This window comes from Talpa europaea, assembly GCF_964194135.1.
Source record: "Talpa europaea genome assembly, chromosome: 7".
Lineage (NCBI taxonomy): Eukaryota > Metazoa > Chordata > Mammalia > Eulipotyphla > Talpidae > Talpa > Talpa europaea.
This window is the reverse complement of record NC_140074.1, coordinates 71,603,737-71,623,655: the sequence shown is the minus strand read 5'-3', so window position 1 is coordinate 71,623,655 and position 19,919 is coordinate 71,603,737.

The following is a 19,919-nucleotide window of genomic DNA, read 5'->3' as shown; positions in this document are numbered from 1 at the left end:
ATATTTTCATTCTTTTAACCACAGTACTATATTTAAAACATAATCCAGAATCAATTTGTTCTATTAAAAAAATACCTTGTCAACTCAATAGTTCTACCTGGCTGTCTCTGCTAGGACCATGGCCAGATCATGATGGAAATTTTGTCCTCAGGGAGTACTCAGACTTGTGGTGCTGTTTGAATGTTACGGAACACCACAGTCAGCTGACACATGGTGAGGCCTGCTTGTGATTACTAGAAAACTCAGGGGAATGATGGGTTTGGGAAACATTTTTGCTGGGTTTTGCTAACGGAAAAAAAAAAAGGGAATCTGGCATATGTTAATTGACAGATTATTCCAGAAGAGTGTCCAAAAATGTAAAATATAAATTGGCAAATTCAAGAATGTCTGAAGCATGGAACTTTGCTGAGATGTTCATGTGCATTGAGCCGAGTGATGACATTTACACTCAAGCCAAACTCCAAAGAGTTCTGAGTCACAGTTTCCAGTTTCCATCCCATTCCCACCCAGCCTCTGCTTTTGAACATAGATCATGTAAACTGTATTTTTTTTGAGGGGAGGGGTGTTTTCCAGATTATCTTGATTACTGTTTGACTTGACTAAATTTACCCAGTTGCACCATTTCACTTCCCCAGGCAGTGTGGATGGAGGCTCCAGGAGGCCCATACCCCTATGCAGTGAGAGAACTTGGAGCAAAATAAGAAAAGGTTGACTTAACCTGGAGCTGGGACTCAAAGATATATCCAAGAGCAATTTGCTCCAGAAAGGGGAGAACCGGTCTCTCTTTGAGTGAACAGGCAAGGATGAAAGCAGCATCTTTGTAACAAAACCACTGTTTGGAATAGGGGTAACATTAGATTTTGGAGAAGGGGTGACATTAGATTATGGCAGCTTAAAGGCCCCAAACCCACCCACCTCATCCAAGATATGCCATTGCTTTCTGAACAGGATAGCTATCTCTGGACAGATTAGCTGTTCTCAGCTGAAGGAATCAGGCATAAGGTAAATTCAGAAGGTTCGAGAAGACATCAACCAATGTCTTCTGGCTACTCCCCATAAAGAAATATGTCTTTAAACCTGTCCCTTTATATTTTTATCTCTTGACCAGTAAGTGCCTAGATTTTAAGACCTATGTCTATTTAACCTTTATTTTACAACTTAGTAATAATGGTTGCTTGGTGCACCTCCTCCCCCTAAACCCCTTGGCATTGACAGGTTCCTTACTCGAGTCCCCTAGGCCCCATGTGGGTTTGCTGCAGCCACTGGAATGTGCTATACTGTGTATCAGGGAGTTAAGTGGCCCAGGGGCACCCCAAAATGACATTTAGACAAATAGCCAGCTGGAACAAAGAGGAGCTGTGTCCCTCACAGAGTACCAGCAATATTGAGCCCCACTTGCCCTCAGGGGTAAACAGCTCCCTGGTTCACATTGCACTGGCAGCTCTCCAATCTTCACTCTCTCCTTCCCACCACCGCTCACTGGAGCTTCTATGGGATCATTGCCCAAGTACACAACTTGCTCTTTAATCCTTGTTTTAAAGGCTGCTTCTGAAGGGCCTAGAATAAAATATGGAGTTTCTGTTATTTAATAAGAACTCATTAGGTGCAGGTGCAGTGAACATTGTGGGGGATACAAGAGGTGAAGTGAAGAAAGGAGAACCGCTAGATTGAAGAAGACAGAGGTACTCACTTGCATGTTTTTAAAGGCAATAAAGGCAGATACATAAACAACATATAAGCAATGGCAGAAAGTGAAGAGTTAAAAATATTAAGTAAGAAAATATTGTTTAAATTAAAAAAAATAGGGAGGAAACAACAGGCTTAGAAGGGAAGCTGGGAAGACTTAGTGGTGAGCCAGATTAGGGCTCAGCCTAGAGGCACGAGCATTATTAAGACAGATAAATCCAGATGAAGAAAATCTTCTCAAGGGAGAGTTTCCCATTCTGCTCCCAATGGGAAGATACTTAACCATATTTGGCTATGGAATAGAGGAACTATCAGGTGAGTTCAGCTCTGAGAAAAACTGGCTTCTGTGGACAAGTCAGCCTCCCAGGGGGAATCTCTTGAATATAAGTTATATTAGGAAACTGACACATTGCAGAAGAGTGGGAGGCAAGAGATTACAGTAAATATGCATTTTATTTTCTGCACTCTAATACTTTGACATCTGGGGCATTGCTGATTTAGGAGGGACTGCCCCTCCTATAGTTAGCTGTTTCCTAGGGATAGAAAATAATTTGCTTTTAAACAGCTCTCACAGTCTGGATCACTACACACCTCCCCTATCACCCCAGAACCAGTTACCACACAACTAGGGACAGAATCTATCATAATTGTTTAAATTGGCCCATCCTGGTTTATCCTCACAGTATAGGCTCTGGCCCACAATTCTTTCCTCTCCCTCCACATCTTGACTGACCCAAGTTCCTCCCTTGGCCTGCTCCCTCTCGGGTTATGTAGCAAGCCATCTTTTAATGGCAGTGGTCTCCTGCTCTGTTGACCTAACTATACATCCCATTTTCTTTCAGTACACAATAGTTCCAAGAGAAATGTGTACCTGGAGTGATGCTCTTGTTCCTGAAGAATGTTCCAAGTTTCCTTACCCCAGGCTACAGGATGATTAGGTCGATTTGCTGTCTTCCTTCTTCCCCACCTAGCCCTACATGAAACCTCCTCTTTTTTACTTTTTCAATTTGAATCTTCTTTTTTTAAATGTTTTCTTTTATTTGTTTTTCCATCAAATTATGCTTATTGAGGTAAAGTAGGCTTACATCTTTGTATGTACTCTAAAGTTTATAGGTTTAGACCTCTACAAATACTTACTTTCAAACCTGCCCACCTCTGTAACAGTGTAATCTGAAAAAGGGAAGCTCCAGTTTCCCTGCCCCATTTGAGGAAAGGCGAAGGTGAGCCATGAGGGGAAACTAAAAAAGACTTGGGAGAGACCTGGAGGAGGATGCACATGGAGCAGTGAGATGTGAGGAAGTTCCTCTTGCTTCTCAGCTCTGGCCTTGCACCAGTGACTTGTGGGGCATGGAAGAAATACGTGGGTGAGAGACTCATAGGAGGCTAACAATGACAGCCTTTAACTTGATTTGTACCATTATTTTACTTCTTTTGGCCCAAACTCGCCTGAACTCTTTTGCCCCTTTCCTATGGTTCCCTGCCAGATGCTGCCTTAGACTTGTGGCAAGTTTTGGGGCCTCAGTGGCCCCACTTTAGGCCAACCCTGTTTAATTGGACATTCACTCACAAGGCAATGGATAGTTTTGGGTGTTTCAATGGGAAACTATATCCTTTCTCTTATCTCCTCTCTTTGCACCCTAATTCCATTAAAGCTCTTCTCTATTGAAGGTCTTATGCACTAAGACTTGTCTTTATGTGATGAATGGCAGAATTAATTTAGAGTGTGCAAGCTTGGGGGTTTCACAATGCCCTACAGGCGGCTTGCTAATACTACCAATGTCCCAACTATCCTTCATCATGTTATATTGGGCCTCTTCTTTCCCCATTCATACTCCACTGCTCTCTCCCTCCGTAATGCAGTCCGTTGTTAACAGTTTATTATTGGTTTGGTTTTGACTAATCCTTTGTTATATATTTCTGTTTTTTTTAACATATAGAAGTGAGACTACCCAATATTTTTCTTTTTCCTTTTGCCTTATTTTATGTAGCATTTTCCTGTCTTGTTCCATCCATGTTGTTGCAAATAGCAGGAGTTCATCCTTTTTATAACTGAGTGACATTCCATTGTGTATGTATACCATATTTTTCTGATCCACTTGGGCACTAGCTGTTTCTATAACCTAACTATTAGTAAATAAGGCTGCAATAAACATAAGAGTACATATATTCCTTTGAATTAGTGTTTTTGTACTCTCTGGATAGATACCTATGACTCTAATTGCTGGGTCATGTAATAGATCCATTTTTAATATTTTGAGAAACGATTTTCATGCACACCATTTTCCATTGGGACTGGACGAGTTCACATTTCCACAAACAGTGTGCAATTTTTTCTTTATATCTACATGTTTGTTGTTTCTAGTCTTTTTGATATGGGTCATTCTCATAGTGTGAGAATGAGTGGTGTCATTGTGGTTTTGATTAGCATTTACCTGATGATTAGTGATGAGGAGCATTTTTTCATGTGCCTATTGGCCATTAATATTGGAGATCTGTATTGATCATCTTTTTCAGAGCAGTGTCTATTTAGCTTTTCTGTCCATTTTTTGATTGTGTTGTTTTCTTTTTGTTGAGCTGCATGAGTTCTTTGAAGATATTGGATATCAGTCCTTTCTCAGATGTGTTATATGCAAATATTTTCTCCCGTGCAGTAGGGTGCTTTTTCCTTTGATAATTTCTTTCTCTGTGAAGAAGCTTTTTGATTTGATGTAATCCCATTTGTTTATATTTGCTTTTGCTCTTTTACCTTTGGAGATCAGTTCACAAAGCTATCACTGAAGCCAATATCACAAAATGTTTTTCCTATTATTTTCTTCAATATATTTTATAGTTTCAGGTCTTATATCTGTGTCTTTAAATCAATTTAGATTATTTTTTTCTGTAAGGTGTGAGATGACGGTCTATCTTCATTCGTTCACACGTGGCTGTCGAGTTTTCCTAACAGCGTTTGTTGTAGAGACTCTCCTTTCTCCAGTGTATACTCTTGACACACTTGTGGCACATTAACTCTCCACAGATGGTGTGGTTTATTTCTAGGCTCTCAATTCTGTATCATTTTTCCATGGGCCTGTTTTTGTTCCAGTATAATATTGCTTGAATCATCGTAGCTTTGGAGTATAGTTTGAAGTCTGGGAGTGTGATATCATCACTTTTCCTCTTTATTGTCAGGATTGCTTTGTTTTCATTGTAAAGGCCCTTTGTTAAGTTTACTATTAGATATTTAATTCTTTTTGTTGCAAATGTGAATGGGATTGCTTTCTAGATGTTTTTCTTCAAACTTATTATTTACCTATAGAAACACAACTGATTTTTGCAGATTGACTTGGTACCCTGACACTTTACTGAAATTATTTATTTTACTTAGTTTGTACTGGAGTCTTTAGGGTTTTTCATGTATATTATCATGTCACCTGCAAATAATAAAAGTTTTACTTTATTCAAAATTTGTACTTATTTTTGTTTTACTTTATTCACAATTTGTATTTATTTTTGTCTCTCTTGCTTGATTGCTTTAGCTAAGACTTCCAGTACTTTGCTGAATAGTAGTGGTGAAGGTGGACATCCTTGTCTTGTACTAAATCTTAGAGGAAAAACTTTACATTTTTCACTATTGAGTATGATGTTGGCTGTGGGTTTTTATATATGGCTTTTATTATGCTGAGGTTTTTTCCATGTATTCCCAGTTTTTTTTAAGGGTTTTCATCAAAAATGTATGTAGAGTCTTATGAAATGCTTTCTCTGCATCTGTTGATATAATCGTATGGCTTTTTATCTTTCCTTTTTTTGCTGTGATGAATCACTCTGAGGATTTTCAAATGCTGAACCATTCCAATGTCTGTAGAATAAATCCCATTTAGACATGACGTACAATCCTTTTGATGTATTGTTGGATTCAATTGGCCATGTTTATCAGAGAAATCTGTCTGTAATTCTGGTTTTTTGTGTGTGATGTCTTTGTCAAGATATTGGTATCAGTGTGATGCTGGTTATAAAGTGTGTTTGGAAGCTATCCCTCTTTCTCAATTTCTTAGCATGTGACCAAGGGGCACCCAGGCAGCCCAAACTTGCATGTCCTAAAACAGTTTCCTGACATTCACAGCATACAAAGAGAATACACTCTAAGTGTGTTTGAGCTTTAATAGAATTAGTTTTCATAGAAAGAGAAGAAATTTCCTAATAAGACACCCTAATAAAACACCCCAAATTACCTATCACTTCATGGGCAAATGCCCAAACAGGATCATTCCAAAGCAGAGGACATTAAGGGCTGAAACTTGCCATAGTCTAAGGCATCTTCTGGTGGAGAACCATAGGAAATGGGTTCAGAAGCAGGTGCCAGAAATCTGAGACAAAAGGAGATAACACATCATGATAATGACTGCCACTGTCAGCTTTTCCTCCTGTTTCTCACCCATGTATCTCTTCTAAGTATCTCTACATGTCTCTCCTTCACATGTCTCCTTCCATGCATCCTTCCCAGCAATACCAGGGCATAAGTCTATTTGCAAGAACAAAAGCTCTCCTCCCTAGTTCACCTGCCTTCTCTGTTATATATCTTCACCTAAGTGTTCTACCCATAGTTCCCAGTAACTAGTCCAAGGCAACTGTATGTAAATGGGGTCAGAGAACAGGGTACCTCCCCCTAACAAATCCTTCTTTTCATTTATTCTCCACCATTTCTATGCTGACAAAGTTCTGGAGTATATCCTCAGGAGACAGTTTTTTTTTTTTTTTTCCTGGGGTGCTAGAGTGTTCAAAAGAAATAACAATCAGGGGCCTTCCTGGTGGTGCAAGGGGTTAAGACGTGATCTATGAAGCTGTCTGCAGCCTCTGCAGCATGAGTTCGATCCCCAGCCAGCCAGGGAGTTACCCACATGGCACAGCAGACCTCTCCTGACTCGCCTGCTGCTCCCCTCAGCAATGTACTTCAGTCAATCTGTCTGTTCTGTTCCCTATTCTGGCTCTGGTGAATCCTCTCACCCCCCAAACCCCTTGCCTGTACCCCAGCTCTTGTATGCATAAATAAATCTTTAAAAAAAAAATAACAATCAGTTACTAGACATTATTCATGGATTGCCAGTGTGGGAAGTCCTCTTTTCTTGGCAAGTAGTTTATTAGTCCAACTGAAAGAACAAAAAATCTGGACATTAGTTAAACAAGTAGAAAAGTATCAGAAAAAAAAAAAACTCAGATAAAACAACAAGAAAAATCTTAAAAATGGTTCTACACATTAACATCTTTTCTCTCTACTTTCATCCCAAGTCTACAATATAGCAAAATGCTTTGGTAAACTAAAACTAATTTTAATCCTTTGACCTATTTTTGCATGCACTCACAGAGCAAAACAACCAAGCAGAATTGTGTTGGCTTTGTTAGAATACTCCATAAGGGCTTACAGTGATCTCTTAACATCTGGCCTGTACAGGCTTCAGGATCAAAGTCACAGTCTTATCAGACTCCAGCTGAGGTTTCCTCTTCTTGAGGTTCCCAGGACTTTTTCTCTGGGATTTCCAGTCCTGTCAATGGAGGCAGGCTGCCCTACCCTCCTTGGAGGTCTCTAGAACCCTACAAGGAAAGTGGTGTGCTCTCTTCTTGGATCAGCTCAAATTCAACTCCCAGAAGAATTTCAATCAAAGCCACATAATAAAAATGTTTCCAATTTTCTAGTTTAAGAAGAGACAAATAAAATTTCTTATTGAAATTATGCTGAGACACATAGCCACGAGTAATAACATTATTTATCATTTTTCAATATTATGAAGTTAGTTCTGCTTGCAAAAATGTAATTTAACATTGCTGCAAATCCTGGTCAGCCAGAAAATAATTTTTCTTGAGTCAAAAATCAAACAAAAAACTATATCATTTCAAACTAAAGCTTATCAAAATTGTATTTATCTCCAATTGTCCATCCAATCCTATGTAAAAAATTTCCACTCTTGGGCCTCCCCCATGGCGCAGCCATTGAGGGCTGGGTTGCGAAGCTGCCCGCAGCCTCTGCAGCACCAGTTCGATCCCCAGCCACCGGGTGAGGGTCCCACATGGTGAGCAGACCTCTCCTGCCGCCTGCTGCTCCCCTCAGCAGTGTACTTCCTCAGTCTGCCTGCTCTGCTCTCCGCTCTGACTCTGGTGAATTCTCTCACCCTCCCACGTTTCTGACTCTACTCTGTGCTTATGTAAATAAATAAATAAATCTTTAAAAAAAAATTACTTTAAAAAAAAATTTCCACTCTTACGTTCCATCAATTAGCATGAACCAAGCTCTTTCCTCCATTAATTTCTCCAAAACAATAGACAAATGAACCAAAATTAAAATCCGATAACCTAATAGACAAGGGAATTTTTTCAACATTATGACTTAAAATATTACAGAACAGCAATCAAAATTGATAAGCACTTTACACATCAGACACTTAAAAGGTTTTATATAAATTTAAAAATACCAGTGTTAGTGTTTATGTATATGCCAAGGTTAAACCTTTCTTCCAAGAGACAGTGCTTCCCATCAAATTCCAATTTACCAGATAAATACCAAATAGGTTGAAATTCATACAATGTCTTTCCTATGAAATAATTTTCTCCCATGGAAGAAATTTTATGGAGTATCTCAGGAGCTCTACTGAGGTTCCAAAAAATTTCCTATAAGCAGGGCCTCCCTGGTGGCGCAGGGTTTAAGATGCAATCTATGGAGCTATCCGCAGCCACTGCAGCATGAGTTTGATCCCCGGCCAGGGAGCTACCCATATGGTGCAGCAGACCTCTCTTTACTCGCCTGCTACGCCCTTCAGCAGTGTATTTCAGTCAGTCTGCCTGTTCTGTTCCCCACTTTGTCTCTGGTGAATCCTCTCAAACACACCCTCACCTCTGGCCTGTACCCCAGTTCTTGTATGCATAAATAAATAAATCTTTTTAAAAAAATTTCCTCCAAGCAAATAAAAGATTACCAATATTTTCCTAATTTAGATTTCTGGTAAGTTTTATAGTAAGTATTAAAAAGAAATAATTACAATGAAAACTCCAACTAAACTCACTAGCATGATGATAACAGTCAACACTTAATCTTTTTATTTTGAACCCATAACTGGAAATTTTAACTTTCAAAGAAAACCTTAAATTTTCAACCTCCCATTTTACCTAATATTAAGAGATTCCACACACCAGACATCAATGACCCAGACAGAAAAAGGGAAATTACATATTCAATACAACTTTATAGGCATAGTCTTTCAAACTAACCCATTAAATTTAAATTTAATTCCCATTATATTTCTGAGCTCAAATTTTTACAGGCACAGTCTATATTAATTTTTATCCTTAGAGGCCGACAAAATTAGATACAAAATGGAAGGCATGCAGACTTCAACATATAGACACAGTTTTCATTTAAGCCATTTGGAATACCTTTTAAAACTGCAGTTTCAGTTATAGTTGCAAAGATACAATGCTATTTCTATATTTCTTATAAGGACAAAGCCTAGATTTTTTTTTCCCAAGGCTAATTTTTTTTTTTTTTTTGCATTGCCTGATAGAAAGGTAATCACATTACAGTAGCCAGGCTATTTGTTTGCCTAAACCTTACATGTACATGTGAAAATAAGCTATGAAAAATCAAGTAGGCTTATTTAAAAAACTCACAAAAATAAAAAATTAAAAAGGAATGCCAAAATCAAAACCAATTTTTTTCTGTGGAATCAAAAATAAAATCCTTAAAGCTGTAGAGTAAGGTCTCACAGAGCCAGGTGTCATCCTATATACGTACAACTACGGAAATAAGTAAAAAGACTCAGAGCAGGTAGCAAGCTCAAGCCCATGGCTTCCCATGTTCATTAGAAGTCAATCCTTGGGTGTCTGTAACAGAAGCTGAAAGGAAAAAATCAAAATCTCATCAAGTTCCCCAAACTGCAGAAGGACAAAAGAAGCATTAAACCTAGTGTGATGCTTTTTGAAAGAAACATATCCCAAATGGCTTCCCATGAAGTGGGAGGTTCTGGGCTGCATCTCTGGTACCCACAGAGGGTGTTGATCGTATCAGATAGAGTGCTTTCCAAACAGACCTCCTTCTGTGGGAAGCCAGGGCCTTAGACACTTGTCAGGCACTAGCAGTTAAACAAATTCTAGAAATCAAATGAATTTACTTTTTTTTAATCAAATGAATTTAAACGGCAGGTGTACCCAACACAAACTGTGTAGGCAAGAATTCCCAGTATCAAATCACTTTAAACTTAATCCAGATGAAAGTACTCTCACTTTTCTGACCTATAAGTCAGCAGAGATCACAAATAAAAGTCCAGAGTCATAGAACTTAAAATATGCTAGCAGGGGATGGTACAAACTGAAAAGTAAAATCTCAGGGAACCAAAATGAAGGAAATAAAAAAAAATCAAACTTCTGAGTTCCCCAACAGCTCATCATAGGAGGTCGAGTGCCATTTTGGAAACCGTAGGTCTTAGAAGGAGGAAAGGGAAGTTACCTCGCCACAAGGCTTCAGACTCCACCTGTGACATAGCCATGTGGTTTTAAACACCATCTTTTGAGCAAAACTTCTGACTACCACTCAGAAAATCTTCAAAAGATCAAACCTTTGAGCTCATGAATAGAAATGAAGTGCACACATATACACGGTCTCCATGAGGTCCAAACTACTTTTTCTAATGTAAGGGACAGCAAAAAATCAAACCAAAAAACCCAGAGGTTACAAGTAGGCAGGAAGGTGAGAGGTGGGCACTCCCCAGTCTCTGTACGACCTGTGGTCTAGAAGGCCACTGAGGGGAGGGCTGTGTGTGCAATAGGCCTGGCAGTATATTCTCTAACAAGGCCTACAGTGGAGCAGGACAGATGCTGTGTTCGCAGTTTCTTTGTGAGTGAGGCAGAGGTCACCAGCAGGCAGGCAGCGGAGCAGTGAATATGTCTCTGGACTCCGGGAAGCACTGTCTGGAAGTCCACTCAGAAAGCCTCTGTGAGGTATGCTCCGTGACAGCCCCAGGCAAGGGACCAAACAGACCATGTTGGCTGTGACCTCCCACAGCCTCGCAGGAAGTACAGATGGAGGTCACACAGGTCAGGAGGGGTGATCTCTTTCCTGGCTCTCTGAGGGAGTCACAGACACTACTGGGAGCCCAGAGACTGCCCAGCAGTGACCAGGTGACTCTCTCCACTGCTGAACCCAGTCTCTGGTCATCTAAGTGTCCCTTGTTGAACTGTGGAACAGACTATGCTTTCCCTTACAGCAAACTATGCTCTCTTCTCCCCCTGCTGATGGAGAGCCTGGGGACTGCTGGAGGAAGGGCCAATAGCCCTGCCGGGGAACTGGCAGCATTCTTGACTTCCTCTCTCTGTTATTCTTTCCCTTTCTGATGGCTTCTTTCTCTCCTAATTTGCTGAGACACTGATCCTCGTTCCCCCAGCTCTGTTCTAGTGTGGCTGCTTCTCTGGTGTTTGTACTTGACATTCCTGAGGGAAACAATGGCTCAAGGATCCTGTGTATGCTCCATCTTCTCCCCTCCTCTTGTAACCTTCTCTAATGGTATCCTGGGTCTCTACTCCAAAAAAGAGCAAAACTGGTAGCACTTGAATGGAGGGAACATATGGGAAAGCTAAAGGATTTTATTTTTTGTAAAAAATCACAAAGTGTTGTTATTGGGATGTGGCACACAATGTTTATGTCAATTATATCTCAATTACTGAAAATAGATAAATAGTCCCTTCATTGCATTTCCCTTTCTCCTTCTCTGTCCCTCCATCTCTGCAGAGACTTCTTATTATCCATTTCTTATTCACACACATTCTAGCAACTTCACAACTCTGTGACTAACACATTTATGTTTTCTTTTACAAATTTTTAATGATTTATATAATTATAGGAATTCATATTGAATGATATAGTTTAATAGCTTTTGGAGATGTCTATAAAACTATATTTGTCTGATTTTTAATTCTCTTCAGAGTAGCAATTTAAAGAATTGTTAGTGAACATAATGGGATTTGTGCTTTTTATAAAATATTTACTGCTCAGAAAAATGTGTTTTTTAAAGTTTTGATGTAACATTCAACCCCATTCACCATTAATATAAATCTCTGAGAAAAGATTCTGATGTTGTATAGCAATTAAAATGTTAAAATTTAACTATCATTAGAAAGACACAGGGCTGTGGTGAAAGAGTAAGAAAAAAACAAATTGGAAACAATAAGATAATATTTTAAAAAGGTGTGGTAACAAAAACTACAAAGAAGGATCTCTTCACAGGTTAAGGACAAATCCTGATTTACTCGTGAATACATTCAGAAGAAGTGAATATTTATGTTTGTCACTACATTCAAGAATGTATCCACGACTATGTTTACCAGATTATGGGGAAATTTAGGAAATAATAGCAAATGGGTCCTTTGGTGAAGTGAGCCTTAGAAGAATTCATTTAACATCTCCTTGTACTATTATTAAAGGGGTCTTTACTTGCCTATGTTACTTAGAAGAGTTAAAGTAGGAACAGAGTGAATGACTAATTGTTGGGTGAGAAGCAGAGGGCCTTCCATGTTAAATTGACAGGACAGCAAGCTAGAGAATTATTTCTACTAAGTATCTGCAGTGAAGTATAGCATATGTACAGGAAAGTATATAAATCGTGAGTGTAGAGAAAAAAAGTAACCTACACTCAGATCAGGACATTAAAAAAAATGTTTTTGTTTCCCTTGCCAGGGGCTATGCTATCTCTCTAGTATATTCGCTATTCTGACATCCATCACCACAGATCAGCTCTGCCTTTATATTTTGAACATTATGTAGGTAGACATATGAATTCATTAGTGTCGGTTTCTTTTGGTAAGCACAATGTTTTTGAGATCTCTCCATGTTATATGTGGCTATACAATCATGCACGGCTTAACAGTGGGAACATGTCCTGAGAAATATGTCCTTGGGTGATTTCATCAGATGTAAATGGTGGCAGACCTGACTGGGACAGCACCTGGCTATGGGTGTGGCCTGTAGGGACCATTACTATGATATGGTCAACAGTTGACTCAAACATCGTTATGTGATGCATGACTGAGTTCTCTTGGTCTCTTTATTGGATAATATTCTTCAGCTGGGACATCCTGCAATTTATTCATTCCATTGGTGGTCAGCTTTTAGATTTTCAATTGGGGCCTGTTACAAAGAGGATTCTTGTGTATATTCTAGTACATGTGTTGTGGAAACAATATATACACATTTGTTTAAAAGATTTTGAACATTTCTGCCATTTCAATTGACTATTTTTGTATTATTTTTGTTGTGGTTACATTGGCTTACATCACTGCCTATGACAGAGTTATAGGTTCACACCATTCTAGATATATATTACCACACCATGCCCACCACCATAGTCCTCCACTATTCCATGGTGCACCCTCCTTCCTTATCTCCCAACCCCACCCCCCAGCCTCCAGGATGGATCTAATTCTGAAGTCAGATTTCTATGGTTTGCTTCGGTTTTATTTTGTCATTTCCTTTGCTTTTTCTATATTCCACATGTGAATGAAACCATCTGGTATTTGTCTTTTGCCTTCTAACTTATTTTGCTTAGTACAATCATCTCCATTTCTAGCCATGTTATTGAAAATGACATAATATCATTCTTTTTTCTGAGTAGTCTTCCATTGTGTGTGTGTGTGTGTGTGTGTGTTTACATGTATATATTTGGGGACGTTTCCTCAGTTTGCCAGAGATAATAGCATAATGATGTCAAACTCATAGAATTGTGAGGAGTAAGTGAGATAGAGTGTCTTATTGTCTATTACAGTTCCTGGGAAAAATAAGCACAAGAGGAGGGAAATCCTTTGCCAACAAGAATAGCTTCATTACTCCCCAAAAAGGACACAGTGGAGGTTTATGCTTCACTCAGGCACAACACTAAAGATCCTATTCCATGATCTTGAACAAGTTACTTCACCTTTCTGAGCCTTAGTTTTTCATTTGGTAATTGGCTTAAGATTTGTGAGATTTGACAAAGATAATGGATGTCAGACAACCCCGCATAATGTTCACTTTTTTCTTAAATTCTAAATTAAGATGGAAAACCAATATTTCAGGAGCACAGCAAACAATGCCATGGTTTCTTCCCAATCACAGGAAAGTTTCAGTATGACCAGCTTCCAGACAAAGACTTTTAAGTTGCTCTGCTCAGCTGGCATTCTGTTACCGGGAAATATTGTCTTTCTACTTATTTTGTTTCTTTTTGCCAGTGTATTGGCTGCTGGCACTGAATAATCACTTTGGGTCCATGCCCCGCTTCCTCCTCCCTTGCTCACCTGGGTTGGCCCACCTTGGCTACAGCAGGTTGCTGATAGATGGCTTTGTCCTTCCTCCTTCCTCAGCTACTCCTATACTCCCTGCATACCACCCGCTCCCATTGACGCACCCAGATAAATACCCAATCAGTAGTCTCCTTCTTGTTCTACATAAATTTTCCATCTTTCCCAAGACCAGGCAGGAATCTTCTACCTCTCTTCGAGGGATAAGTGATCACTTCCATAATACTCACTGAGATGCAGCCAGGCCTCTTGCTTGGAGCAGAACTCTCTCTGGTTAGGACTTTGGCACATGCTTAAACATAAACACAGCGCAGAAACATTCATACAATCACAGACTCACAAAACAACTTAAAAACACATCACAACCTCATACTCATGCAACTACACACATCATACACTCACGCATACACACACGCACACCCTCTACTGTCCACAGAGGAGACAAGACTTTACCGTGGAAGTTTCTGGAGATGATTGCAGATGAATTTGGATAACGAGGGAAAAGGCTTGGCCTAGGGCAGCTGTGAGCCTGTCACAGTGATGACTTGGCAGCTTCTCTGCATCCAGAACCAGCCCTCAGGGTGCATGCTTCTGGGAACTATCTATCCACAAAGACAAGGCCACCCATGTAAACTATTGCCTTCTCACTGATCCACATCCTATTTATAGTGTCAGTCCTGGGAAACAAATGTGTTCAACCATGTATATTCAAGTGTTTCTGGTATGTAAGCTCATTCTTCTTTGGTCTCAATACATACTACCAGAAGCCCCCACTTCGGTGCTTTTAAGGGTATCAAGACACACCTGCAACAGAAACTGCTGAACACATTCATGCTGGTGGAACGTCAAGGCCACAAGTGATGTGCAAAAAGAAATATGACTCCTGTCCCTTCCCAGGCCACCAGAAGACCCTCTCCATCCTACTAATTGGAGGAGGCCCGCTTCCCAATGGGGATAGAGTGAATGGGATAAGACCAAACATGTCCATGGCTGTGCCGGTCTTCTTACTCAAGAGCCACATGCTTTATCATGTCAAATGATGAAAATATTTTGTTTCTAGCTAGCTTGGGGGCTTCCTATTTTGGCAGGGATCACATGGATGCCAAAGAAGCCAGCTGCTAGGAATGCAAGCAAGCTGGTTGAGGACAGAGCCCTCAAGCTCCAGCAAGCTGCAGCATTTTGAACACAAGGAATTACTTCTCCATTCTCCAGTTTTTGGAGTTTACAGCAGTGCAATCTCTCCCTCGTGAGTTTGATACTGAAGGTAGATTTTAATGAAGTTCTGTCTCTGACATGAATTGCTCAATCCTCTTAAAAAAGAATTTGTTTCTGCAGCTAAAAAGATTCAGAGAATATATGATGCTTCGTTTTACACCTCTTTGCCCACATCATCCCTACCATTAAGAACACCTCACACCCCAACCATCCTGCCCAGCCCTTCCCATCAGGATTGAGGGGCCTATGTTCGTGCTGCACCCTTCTTCCCATTCTCACTTCCCTTTGATGCTCAAGACATTTCCTATGAAGTCTCCCTCACCATCCAGAAAAAAATAAATTAGCCTCCTTGTATTAATTTCCTGTGACTGCCATAACAAACAACTATAAACTGGATGGCTTAAACACTAGAAATGTGTTCTCCCACAGTCTGGAGGCTAGAACTCTGAGATCAAGGTGTCAGCTGAGGCTCTAGGGAAGGATGCATTTGCACTTACTGCTGCTGATTGTCCCCGTCTGTCCTCGGTTTTTCACTCCATCGTACCTGTCCCCTCCTCTCTCCAGATCACCTCTCCTCTGTGTGTCTCAAATCTCTTCTGCCTTTCTCTTCAAAGGCCACTTGTCATTGGATTTAGGGCTCACTGGGGTAATCTAGGGTGAGCTCATCTCAGCATCTTCTGCAAAGGCTCCTTTAAGCTGCAAACACCCCTTTATGCTATCATTCATAGTTCTCTGGGGTTTGAACACAGACAGATTTCTTTTAGAGGCCACCATTCTACCCTCTATACCCTCCCCCCCCCATCCCATACTACTCCCCAAATCCACCACTATGTTTCAGCACTTAGACACTAAACTTTACAATGTCCCCCCACCTCAATAAGATTTTAAATTACATAAACTATTGGTTTTCACTTTCAGATTATAAATTATGTGCTTGTCACAGTAGACTAAGTAAGAAAAGTAAAGCCAGAGCCACAGGCTCAACCAAATCTGGCCGCACTATGATGCCTCTTTCCTCGAGGTGGTGGAGTCAGCAGTCAGCTTTCTGTGCATGACCCCCCACGTACACACACAGACACACACACACAGTATTTTCAGCATTTTAAAAAAGATTTATTTATTTATTTATTTTTATTTATTTATACAATAGCTGGGGTACAGGCCAGAGGCACGGGAGAGTGAAAGGATTCACCAGAGATAGAGCAGGGAACAGAACAGGCAGACTGACAAAGTACACTGCTGAGGGGAGCAGCAGGCGTGACAGGAGAGGTCTTCCATGCCATGTGGGAATCTCCCTGGCCGGCCAGGAATCGAACCCACATTGTAGAGGCTGTGGACAGCTTCACAGTGCTGCACTCAACGCGCTGCACCACTGGGGAGGCCCCATTTTCAGCATTTATATAAACATGCAAAATAGGTATTTACACAAACTCACTGTGCACATATATAGGGCCTTTTGTTCTCCCCTTTTTTTTTTTTTTTTTTACTTTACAAATCTCTTTTGCTACTTAAGAGTATATTACTGACCTCCCCCTCAGTGGGCACAGTTTAAAACTTTTAGTACACACATCATAGCCCTGCATGGAAGCACTGAAATCTAATTAACCAGCCCCACGTGGTCAATGTCAGGTTGCTTAGTTGTGTTTTGCTCTACAAATCTAGTGATAGGCGTTCTCTTCTAGAAATGGCCTGGTATTTTTCTGATTAGCACGATAAAAATTTGGTTTTTACATTTAGGTTGTTAATATGTTGTGCAACCATGCCAGGCCGGGTGGGTTCATTGTTAGTTCCTGCAGACAAAAAGAGAATTTGGAGTCTTCAGTGGATTTTGCAGGCCTCTATTGCTGAGACAGGGGACTGAGGCAGGCAGAGCCTCAGGCAGGCAGAGCAAGGGAGACTCCAACATCCAGAGAGTCAGAACAGCAACTCCATCGCCTAATCCTCTTTACACTGTTGAGCACCCACAGCCACACAACTATTGCAAACACAAGACCCATGTGTTGTTTGCTAGAGTTGGAATGGTGGAAAACAGCATTTCAAGGTATGGGCCATCTGTTGTGTGGAAGGTGAAAAACAGCCTGTAGGTTAAAGAAAATATCAGGCTTTTCTGCCCTTCCGCCATCAGGATAGATGATGGATCCTTGTCCTGAATGCATGCCTGATGGCGGGCACCTGGAATAGGGTGTGGGCATAGGTAGATGGGATTCAGCTGAGCTAAGACTGTGCTTTTAAGGGCGGCGTCACGGGGATAGCAGCAGCAGCAGCAGCAGCAGCAGCAGCAGCAGCAGCAGCAGCAGCAGCAGCAGCAGCAGCAGCCGCCGCCGCCGCCGCCGCCGCCGCCGCCGCAGCAGCAGCCGCAGCCGCAGCAGCCGCCGAAGCCGAAGCCGAAAGAGAAGCCGAGAAGTGGCAGAACAAAAGCTAGAGAGCCCAGATAGAGTGAAGACTTGCTGGGGGGCTGGGAGGCCTGCCAGCCTCCCAGCCAGCACCCCTGCCTGCCATATGCCTGGTGAACCCCAATAAAAAACCTGCAAAACTACTGAGGACTCTGACTCCTCCTTTACCCGGTCTGCATGGGATCAGAAAACCTGCACCATGTCTGTTCCTGACCTTTACAATTGGCGTAAGTCAGCAAGATCCATGCAGACGGGTATTGGAGCCCTCCGAAGACCTGGAGGGACTAAGGAGAACAGACTGTTTGCCTGTGATGACGCTGGAAGCGCCATGGCGGCACAGAAGGTGGACAACGTCCACGAGCTACAGGACGAGAACTGGCGTGAAGGAGACGCCCGAGAGAACCAGCCAACGACACTGAAAGGACCGGTCAATGACCCGTGAGGCAGCAGAATCGTCGGGGAGGATGGACCGCGATTCAGCGCTCGCCGGTGCTGGCGCAGGGAGAGGCCAATGGACTTCAACTGATGGACATGGACTGATAAACTTGGACTGATAATCCCGCCAGAAGGCGGAGGACCTTGGCAGGTTATGGTTTTTTTTGAGAATCTGGGGGTGGCCAGTGGGCCTTGATGGCCAAAAGCAGCCTGTGCATGCCCAGCAGCCAGGTGGAGGAGAAAAGCCAACTAAGAAGGCAAAAGCTGGTGCTGATGCTAAGTTGAGAAGCCCTAAGCGGCTGTTAAGCAGCCTGGGTATGCTGAAGCCCTGTGAGTCTCGTAAAATCACCTGTGGACGATGCCCTGCTCATTCTTGAGTGAGGGTGAGGAGCTGAGGAACCTGTCCTTGGGGGACGGGTGGGGAACGTGGCTTGGGGTGGAGCCCAAGCCAAATGTAGAGTTTGATCCCCGACCCATGTGCTTGTGTAGTGGGTTGACTTGAGTGCAGGGGTCTGAGTCGCATTGGTGGCCATGAAGGCCGAGTGTTGGAACGACTGCAGACAGAAACCCTGAGGGTTGGCGATTACCCCCAACAGAATAAAATTGCCAATGCCAGAGCTAGTGCATCCTGGGGGTGGATGCTGTGTGTGCCTTGTAGCCGAGACTACAGCCAGAGAAGGCCAGGAAGCCTGACGGCTCCTGATGTGTTACAATAGATGTCGTGAGTGATTCCCCTCCCTCGTATGAGCAGTGCCTTCGGCAGCAGATTTGGTGGCTCATCTGCTGGTACCAATAATTGTCTTTTGCACTAGGTTGGTGCCCTGCCTGGACTTATTTGTGTTCTGTTGTATTTTATTATATTGTATTTTGTTATATTTGATGTATTTGCTTTTGTGGGCCATGGCTGCATTGTTTGCTTAGAAAATTGTATATATATGTATAGACTGTATGGCAGAAAACCCTGAGGGGGTGGACTGTAGGGTAAAGAAAATGTCAGGCTTTTCTGCCCTTCCGCCATCAGGATAGATGATGGATCCTTGCCTGAATGCATGCCTGATGGCGGGCACCTGGAATAGGGTGTGGGCATAGGTAGATGGAATTCAGCTGAGCTAAGACTGTGCTTTTTAAGGGCGGCGTCACGGGGACGCCAGCAGCAGTAGCAGCAGCAGCAGCAGTAGAAGCCGAAGCAGAAGCCGAAAGAGAAGCCGAGAAGCAGCAGAACGAACGCTAGAGAGCCCAGATAGAGTGAAGACTTGCTGGGGGCTGCACCCCTGCCTGCCATATGCCTGGTGAACCCCAATAAAAAACCTGCAAGACTACTGAGGACTCTAACTCCTCCTTTACTCGGTCTGCATGGGATCAGAAAACCTGCACTGTGATCTGTCCTGCCCTTACACAACCTGTTTTACTCGTTTTCGTTTTCCTTACACATATGGTTCTCTGTGGTACAGTTTGCTCCCTTTCAGGACCAGGTCTAGACATTTTTGTGTCCCACATGAGAAGGAAGGAGGAGGTCAGTAGGTAGAGGACAAAACCATTGCCCAATTTTTACAGTGCACCCCAAAACTGAGAGCAATCCAGACCATGTGTCAATAGTGCTAAGGTAGAGGAATTGGCTAAAATGCAGGCTTGGAAGTAGAGAGAAGCAGAGGTTTGTCTGCATTCATTTAATTGGACTGTTAATTATGTCCATACATGTTATTCATTAATCATTCTTTTCCCACTAAAATGCTATTTACTCTATTTAGTTCATCCATATCTTTAATTCTGAATTCTCCCTATAAGGCCACTGTAGGGTAAGGTAAAAAAGTATCAGACTTTTCTGCTTTCCCACCGTTAGGATTGATGATGGAACCCTGTGGTCCTGAATGCATACCTGATGGTAGGCACCTGGAGTAGGGTGTG